Here is an 8,986-nt window from a genome sequence, read left to right as displayed (position 1 = left end):
TGTGTGTGTGTGTGTGAAGGGGCAAAGGAGTTGCTCTTCAATGGGTATAGAGTTTCAGTTTTGTAAGAAGAAAAAATTATGGAGCTCTGTGGCACAACAATGTCCATATAGTTAACACACTCAGAAATGGTTAGGGTGGTAAATTTTATGTGTGTTTTGTTTATCACATTTTTAAAAAGAAATGTCAGTACAGAGACTGCTCTAAACAGCTCAAGCTCAACATCCAGCCAGCTGGCCCCAACCTCTTTCTCTTTAACCTTCCAACCCATTGGGACAGGCACTGTGGATTTGGGTACAGGCTGTCCTCAAACGACACACAGGTCAATGCGGCCATTCTTGGGGCATCCCAGAACCACAGAGCTCTTGAAGTGAATGTTCTATCCTTTGTTTAATGAGCTCTTCCCGTATAGTCTCTAAATGATTAGGGACATAAAATAATAGACTTTGCTGCACTGAGGTTTTGAGAATCCAGCCCTAGTACACTGCGTAGGCCAGAGAGGAAATCCTAATGATCTCTCTTCACCCCATTCCCCAGGACCCCTCCTGACTGTCCCCCAGCACCTCTACCCCCACATGTACCATCGAAAGGGACTTTCCCTCTCTAACCACCAGGGTCTCCAGTGGTAAACGAAGACATGATGTGGTTTCTGCTTAGTTAGAAACACAGGAAAACTTTCAAACACCCCTTAGAAGGGAGAAAAACCAAGTACGGAAGGAAGTCTGCACCTTTAGCATGGGCTTTACAATGTTTTTCTTTTCTTTTTTTTTTTCTTTCTTTCTTTCTTTTTTTTTTTTTTTTTTTTTGGTCTTGCACAAATCTACACCTCTCTGCTTGTCTTTTGGAGAAGGCCACTAAGTGATCAAAAGTCTTCAACAGAACTCACAGAGAGCTGGCATCAAGGCATCAAGAGTCACCACCAGCAAATGCTACACTCGCAAATCTCCATGCTAGACTCACAAGTTTCTCTGATATGAGCAAGATGAAAATGCATTTTTATATATCTAAGTCATATAGCTAGTTTTAAAATCTAGTTTTAAAATATTCTTTCCTTTTCTTTTTCCTTTTCTCTTTTTTCTTTTTCTTTCTTTCTTTTTTTTTCTTTTTTGGTCAATCCTCTTTAGAACATACAACTCTTCAGGCTATGAATGAACAATAATATACTAAAGTTGGAGGGAGGAGTGAGACAGCTGTAACCTATCTCAGATGAGCTGAATGGTCTGCTTCAGATAATGTAACTTTCAGTCTGGAATCCACGTGTAGGTCAAAACTAGAGAAGACTAAAACTACCCAATTTGAAGCAATAATGACTATAAATCTTAAAGAGTTTCTGTTGGTTGCAAAAGCTGTGTAACAGGTGGGTATACTGGAAGACCTCAGATAATTGTTAGAGGCACCATGCCTTTTGGGATTACTTTGCCTGCAAAATTAAAGGTAGACTAGAGAGCTCTTTCTCAACTGTTGTCTCTACCTCCAGATACACTGTTTAACTTCATAGATGGGCAATATCTTTAAGTGCACTTGAAGCAGAAAGTAGTTCCATTTATACATTTCTCTTCCTATGTAGGTTTTAAAGGGGAATGGACTTAACCACTTGCTCCAAAATGGCATCTGAATCTTTGTAATGGCTCAATTCCTTTTATATCAGGATCACTGCACCCTTCAGCTGTAGTAGACAGTTTTCTGGGGCGTGTTCTGATGGAGTAAAGTTGTTCTGTGTCTTGTTTTGCTCCTTGGAACATTTGACTTGAGGCTGACACAGGAATACTTAATCCTCACATCCACCCTTCTGCTAATGCACACAAAAACTCAACCTGGCACATTACTTAGGAACTTGCTACCTCTGGAGTGATGGAAACCTTTCAGTAAAGGTTCATCTGGATGGAGTTTAACCTCAGAGATGTGAGCGGTGCTGTGGAGTTTGATGTAGGACGAATTCAGAATAATGGTGGTCAAAGTTCTCTAAACCTTTCCATCTCCTTCCTCTTTTCTTTTCTGAAATGTCTGCAGAACTAGTTAAGAGTCAAGCTCCTGACAAGGCAAAAGACAATAATTTGATGCTATAAAACTCTGCTTTTTGGCATGCCTGCCCTAAGTACAGACATCAGTGACTTGTGAAAGCCCTGCCCAGCGAGGCAACAGCAACACTGTCTCAAATGCTACCCTGGGCAACAAGAGTCAAGGAGCTGCAACTTGGTTCCAGGCCCAGCATGAATGTGTCAGGTAACCTGGGCATCTCCCCTGGCCATCCATGCTTTAATCTTCCCATTTCTAAGATACTCAAAGCCCAACCCTATTGACCTCCTTTATGAAAAAAAAAAAAAAAAAAAAAAAACTCAAGAAAGAACGCACCCTGGGCAGAAGGCCAAACACCTCTTGCAGCAACAGCAAGAACAGATACAAAGATCTGTGTGGGGCTTTGAGGAAAACCTCAGCCCCACTGACCAGATGTACAGAATGACAGTGTTACCTGGGTTATTAAAAACGAAACAGATTTATTAAAATTGGACCTCATTCTTTGATTGTACAAGCAGCTGTGTGCATGAGTTAGCTGCTCCATGGGTCACTTGGTTGAGATGCTCCCCTAGGCTGGCTTACCTCCACCCCTAGAACCCCAAGAGCTCACCTGCCTCACAGGAGACAGAGATGAAGATGCATTTAGGGCAGGCAAATGCTTAGCAACACAGCACTCCCACACAAGTTTTCTTGGAATCTGTGACCACATGTTTCCCACTTCCTTTCTGTTGAAGCAGGGAATCACAAGTGAGCATCCCAGATGGCAGTACATGCCACAACTGAGAAAGGGAGCACCTTGTAGATTGGGAATGGCCTGTACCCTGCGTCCCAAGCATCCCTCAGGGGACTTGGCCAGCCTTCTGGTGTGTGTGTGAGTGCTTCCATTCCTCTCTCCTCTTCCTGCAGGCTCAGAGGGCGGGGTGACACTGGAAGAACTGGTTAACTTCCTAATGCTCCCAGTTCTCCTTCAAATAGGCTGGGGTGGAGGCAGCACTGCTCTGATTGGCATTTTGTTGGCCAAGCCCAGGGCCCAGCTATGTTCAGGAAAAGGGTGTTCTGCGGCCCTCTGCTGAGAGACCCTTGTCTGTTAGAGGGGACACACCACCAGAAATGGCAGTGAGCACTAACTACGAAATCGCATTCTCATTTTCTGAAAAAAGCCAGAGACAGGTGGTAGCTTTCAGCCTCATTAACTTCTGGCTGTTCCTCCTTAGAGGAGCTTTGTTCACCTCCCTGGGCCCTGGCACCTTGCTTTGCCTGCATCTCCTGTGTCCTCAGAAGACATCGCCTGCTTTGTCATGTCAGCAGGTTGAAGAGATGGCCAAGTCGTGTTTTTTTTATGATCAAGGCGGTAAATGGGCCCACACGCGTCTGCGATGAGGGTAATCACAATGAAACTGACACTCAAGTAGAAAACGGAGCCCGCCCACAGGAACGGCCTTGCACCGCGGCTGCAGCGTTCGTTAAGAGGAGAGTCTCTGCTCAGGTCAGCCTCGGCTTCCACGAGCGTGTGATTCAGTAATAACTGGAAGCACAATTGCTTTTTCACTCACTATTTTTTGACGGTTTATTCATAAAGCAATTTTTCACTTTTCACTTATTTACAGCCCCTTTCACATCTATCTACTCACAGTTTCTATCTTGCCTTAACCTTTCTCTCTCCTCCTCCCCTTTTCTGCTTCGTTTTTCTTTACTCCCCTTTTAAACCTTGAACCGTTAAAACATTTTTGAGGCCTCGATTGCTTTGCTAACCAAAATGTTTTCTTTCAATGTCTTCTTAGTTCACTTTGTTGTTCACTCTCTTCTTTAGCTCATGTGTATTTTGGTCCCATTTTCCTATTTGTGGCAGCAAACTTAAATCTTTCCCAGTCTTCATTACAAGTGTGCCTTTGCTTTCAAAATAGAAAGGGATGAAGAAGAAGAAAAAAAATAACAACAAAACCAAACCACTAAACAGCCTAGAATTTATCGCCCTATAGCAGAGATTTAAGTACAACCTGTTATTTCCATTAAAAGAATCTTGATTCCTTTCAGATGAATATTATTAATTCCTAGGCAAAGTTCATGGTTCTGACAAATTAGCAGGACTTCGTGAGTCCAATATTTTTTGCCAAAAGAAGCCACAATAGTTTTTTCCATACAAGTCTGCCCCTCGTTTCCATATTTTCTGACATCTGCTCTCTGAATTACAAATCTCTGCCTATAGCAACAATCAGAGTTCCAAGGAAAACAAACCAACAGGAAATAAGAGAAAATGATGGAATCTTAGAATACTACGAGATGTAATGCTTCTGATGCTAATACACAACCCAGAATGACTCTTTCATTTTATGGATCAGGAAACTGAGGCCCAGGACTCAAGGAAATTCCAGGATTTTGATAGCAGTTATCTCAGGGCTGAGCAGAACTAAAATTAAGCATCTAACCTCCCAACCCTCCCACGCCCCTTCCCCAGATCACTGCTCTTTACAGCAGGAGCTCACAAGCACAGTTCCCATCCTGGGTGGTTTTAGACTTGGAGTCATGGAAGGAGTTAAATAATTCCATTAGTGGTCTTGAGTTGGTTGGTCTCACAACCTACCTCTCTCAGGTTGCTTTTGCTAAAAAAGGGGAGGTGAGAAAGAGCTACCCAAAAGGGTCCACGGGGTGCCACACCCCCTTTGCTGTGTGGCTGGGAAACAGCACTCAAGAAAGCAGAACTGATGGGAAGAGAGGAGGAGATGGTCCCTTCCCCTCCAGCGAGCTGCCAGGACTGAGAAGGCACTGCTAGTTGCTGGGTGCTGTGCAGAGTACAGAGTGTGAGGTGAGAGTGGCACCCTGTCTCATTGCACACCTTTCAGAATCCCCTGGCTCAAATGTGGAATGTATTTTCAAATATTTTACAAAATATAGAGCACATTTCATTTCATAGTTGTAAAACTCTCAGACCTAGACAAGTTCTCTACACAGATGTGTGTGTGTTTAACAACTATATATAGAGTTACCTAGCAACATTAAGGAAACATGAAGGAAATTTAAGTTCTCTACCAAAGTCTGATAGCTATCTTGTCTCGGGTACATCATCACTTCTAAGGCTGATAGAAATCTTTGAATTATGGATCTAGGAAGGACTTGCCAGAGCATCATCCTGTGCTTTCAAATACGCTGACTCCTGTCTAAGCCTTCCCAGGAAGGAGACACTACTCCCTCCCTCGGAAAGGAACCCATTGTGTTACAAACCCTAAAGACAGACATTAGTCTTTGTGATTTATCCCACGGCCCTTCTGCTATGGTCTAATTTCATTTCCTTTGTGCTGCTTCTCATCTTAATGGAGAACAGCTGCCAGCTATCACCCACAGGTGAGTCTCTCAGATACCTAAAGGCTAGCTGTACCGCAGTTCCCAAAGAACAAATCCCCTTTGTTAATATGATGAAGTATTTCTGACCAGAATCACCTACTGGTATTTATCTGTCACTTCCTTCTTTTTTGATGGGGGTAGGAGAAAGCTTCACTGTGGCTACACTCACATTCATGATAAATGCTTCTATCTTAAACTCAGAGAACGGGAATTGTGTACATGGCCAACTCTGGCTCACTGTTGGTCGAACCTAGAAGGAAAAGAGAACTAGGAAGGAGCTTGTTAGTGTATAGTATTCTGTACAAACTGGGCTTGGAGAATATTTGCATAAGTCAGGTTAAAATAGCTTTTTGGAATCTTGGAGTGTTTTGTCTAAATGACATGATTAAGGCAGTATTGAGATTAAGATTACTTCTCCTTAAGGAAGCAGCTGCCAGCACCAGTTGAAACAAATGGACTTGAGGGCTCTGAGGACTTGAAGTTGAAAAGGATGTGATGGGAGGTTTATCCATGTGTTTCAAACATTTCTTGCAACTGCTGTATATCTAGAAGTGGACACCAAAGAGGTAGCCAGTGTTCTGATTTCTTTGGCCAAAAATGATGATGAGATGGCCACAGTACAGACAAATAACTCTTACATTCTCCTAAAGGAAATAAAAAGGTATCTGATTGGTTCACTGATCACAATCTGTCCAGCTTCTCTCCCACTTATTCTTTTTGGTGTCACTTTATGTGGGATAGCCTTCCTTTCCAGGACTGAGGTCTGACTTTTAAAGGCTTTATAAAGGCCTGGTCAGAAATTCTTCATCATGTTCCTGTAATTACTTTCTCTGCTCTGGCCTTCTCCCAGTATCTCCTTTTTTTTTTTTATTTTTAAGATAACAACACTGCCCCCCCCACCCCCCAAACACACACACAATTAAACTCACTTATACAAGTGGTCTGAACTTGGTTTCCCATCTCCCAAGGGCACGGTGGTATGGAATCAGGAAATGTGCCCATAAACTCCCATGGAAACACATATTCTATATATTGCCTTATAGTGGGGAATGTAATACATCATTTCTAAAAAGCTTTTATTTTCAGGAAACTCAGGAAAAAGATGGCTTCTTTAGTCTTGCCTTGCCCTACAAACAGCTGCATGAAGCCGTGATCTAACAGTGGATGTGGGCCGGGTGGACTCAAGCTCCTCGTGAATATTATCTTTTCATGTAATGTTTCATTAAACAGCGAAGTCCACCAGTGGTCCAAGATATATAGCTCTGAAGAAAAAAAGATAGGCTTTGCCAAGTAAAGAAGTATGATTTATGATAGTAACTGCTACACTCTGGATCTTATTGGGCTTTGTTTTGAAAAATTATTACCATAATCGTTCTGTAGAATTTAGTAGTGCAACCAGCACTATTTGGCACGTTTATGACAGTAGGGTTCTGGTTTTCTTAACTCTACAGTTACATGTTGGCAATGTTTCAAATTTTTGGCACAGATGTTTAAGTGAATATAAAGAAGAAACTTAAAAAAAAAATCAGGCAGTTGTTAAGTGTCCAAATATTTCCTAACCTGCAGCTAATGTGGGCATAGAACTATGGACTTGATAGTGGATGAGATGGCAAGCATGAAAGCCATTGCAATGGACTTTTAGATTTTGTTCACTGAGGGCACCACTATCCACACCCATTCTTAACTACCTAGGGAGACTCAAATTTACTTGTGCCTATACATTTTAAAGTTTCTAGATCAATGGATAAGCATGTATGTAGACTGTTCCCACCTCATTGGAATGGCCTGGTCATACCACCTCCATGGGTTTCACATGCCAAGGTGAAACAAAAACTTTATCAAATTTCATTTAAATGTACAAGTAACAAATCTACTTCCTCTGATAAAATGGGAAGGGGAAAAAGTAGTATGGGATGTAAGGCCGGAGACAATGCATTAAGGTATTTTTCCCATGTAGCATGCTCAGTACTAATACAGTGAACATGATGTCACCAGTGGACAGTGCTCCTCAATTCAGCTCCTCAGGGGCTTCACCCATAAGGGGGCTGGACAGACACACAGGCATGTGTACATGCACACACCCCCCTCCCCACAGGCATTTCTGGAATTGATCCTTAACAAATATTCACCCATATTCACCAAATAAACAAAAGTCGAACAAAAGCAAAAAAAAAATCTTCCCCGACTTACTGCCTAACGCTTGAAATGCTTTTCATACAGATGCTGTTGGAGCTTATTAAAGATCTTATACTGATGAGTTAGGCAAGAAGCAACAGATCAACACAGTTAAGTTGTTCACTAGTTCCCAAAGGGGGTGAAGGGTCAGGGAACCAGAGTCATAGCTGCATACAGGGAAGGGCTGAAGGGAGAGAAGGGCACTGTGTCACGTTTTCCATTTGTTCTGGGCCCACCCTTACCCTGTGGTTAAGATGTAGTTCTTTGGCTCTTCACTCAAGACATTAGACAAGTATTGGTAAAGCATGAACATTTATATTTAATTTACATTTTGAAAATTTGCACATAAATAACAATGTAAACCAGTACGTAAACATAAGATAGTTGGTTGTTCTAGCAAAGTAAAAAGCCAGTAACTTTGGTCAGTTTTAACTTTTGAGTAGAAGGAAAAAAAAATAAAACCACTGTTGATTGTGGGCTCAAAATTCACATGTAAGAGGCCTAAGATGGAAAGTCAGACAGTACAGAGAAGCAAAGACTCAAGCCACTGCGCAGATCTCTGTAAAAATTTCAACTATCAGAGAGCATTAAAGAAAAAAATAAGTGGCTGGGAACAGAAAAGTACACGGTGTCAGTGTCAGAATGTGATGCTTTAATTTGCTATAGTTAAGGGTCTTGTTTATTTATCAAACACCCGTATATTAGAAAATGGTCAGTTTTGCTGCTTACAGGTACAGATCAGTAAGGCTCTAGGGTTTCCCTAGATTATCCTAAATTTGTTGTTCTTTTCTGCAGGTTTCTGACATTAGCTGCCATGAACAAAATGGTGAGCATTTAATCCAGATCGATTAGTGATATATCATTTACTTACAAGGGAGAGGAAGAGAGAGCCGTTAATGGTGGTCACAGGAGCAATAGTGGGATTATTTCTGTGACTTGGGTGTGACCAAGTCATACTGTGACAAAACAAAAATAATCATTTTCGCTTGTTCTCAATGGTAAAAAGACAATGTATCTCTTTTCTCCCTGGTTGTTACAGTGTCCACCAAGATTTCAGGGTCTGTTATATCAGCAAAAGGGTGCCCCAGCTCACCAATGTGATTGTGAGGTCAGCAAGCTTCGTTAAACATAGTCTCAGAAAGGGTTTGATTTATTTTTCTTTTGCCTTAGGAAAATTAGGTTCCTTACATGGTTTGGCTCACAATCTAAGTGGTTATAAATATATTATATATATACATGGTATAGTGGTATAAATAGATTTATAAATATACATCATTCTTTGCTACACTTTGAATGCCTACATGTCATTTTTGGGCTTGGCAGAAGAAAAGATAGAATGGCACATTTCTATCTTTCTGAAGCATACTTACTTTCTCCTCTAAAGTAGCAAATCACTAGATAAAACATCATTTCCTGCACTACTGGACACACTCAATGAGGTAATTGTTGTTGAACAAA

The sequence above is a fragment of the Condylura cristata genome, unplaced genomic scaffold (assembly GCF_000260355.1).
Source record: "Condylura cristata isolate star-nosed mole 26May11 unplaced genomic scaffold, ConCri1.0 scaffold00001, whole genome shotgun sequence".
NCBI classification, from domain to species: domain Eukaryota; kingdom Metazoa; phylum Chordata; class Mammalia; order Eulipotyphla; family Talpidae; genus Condylura; species Condylura cristata.
This window is presented reverse-complemented; position numbering follows the sequence as displayed.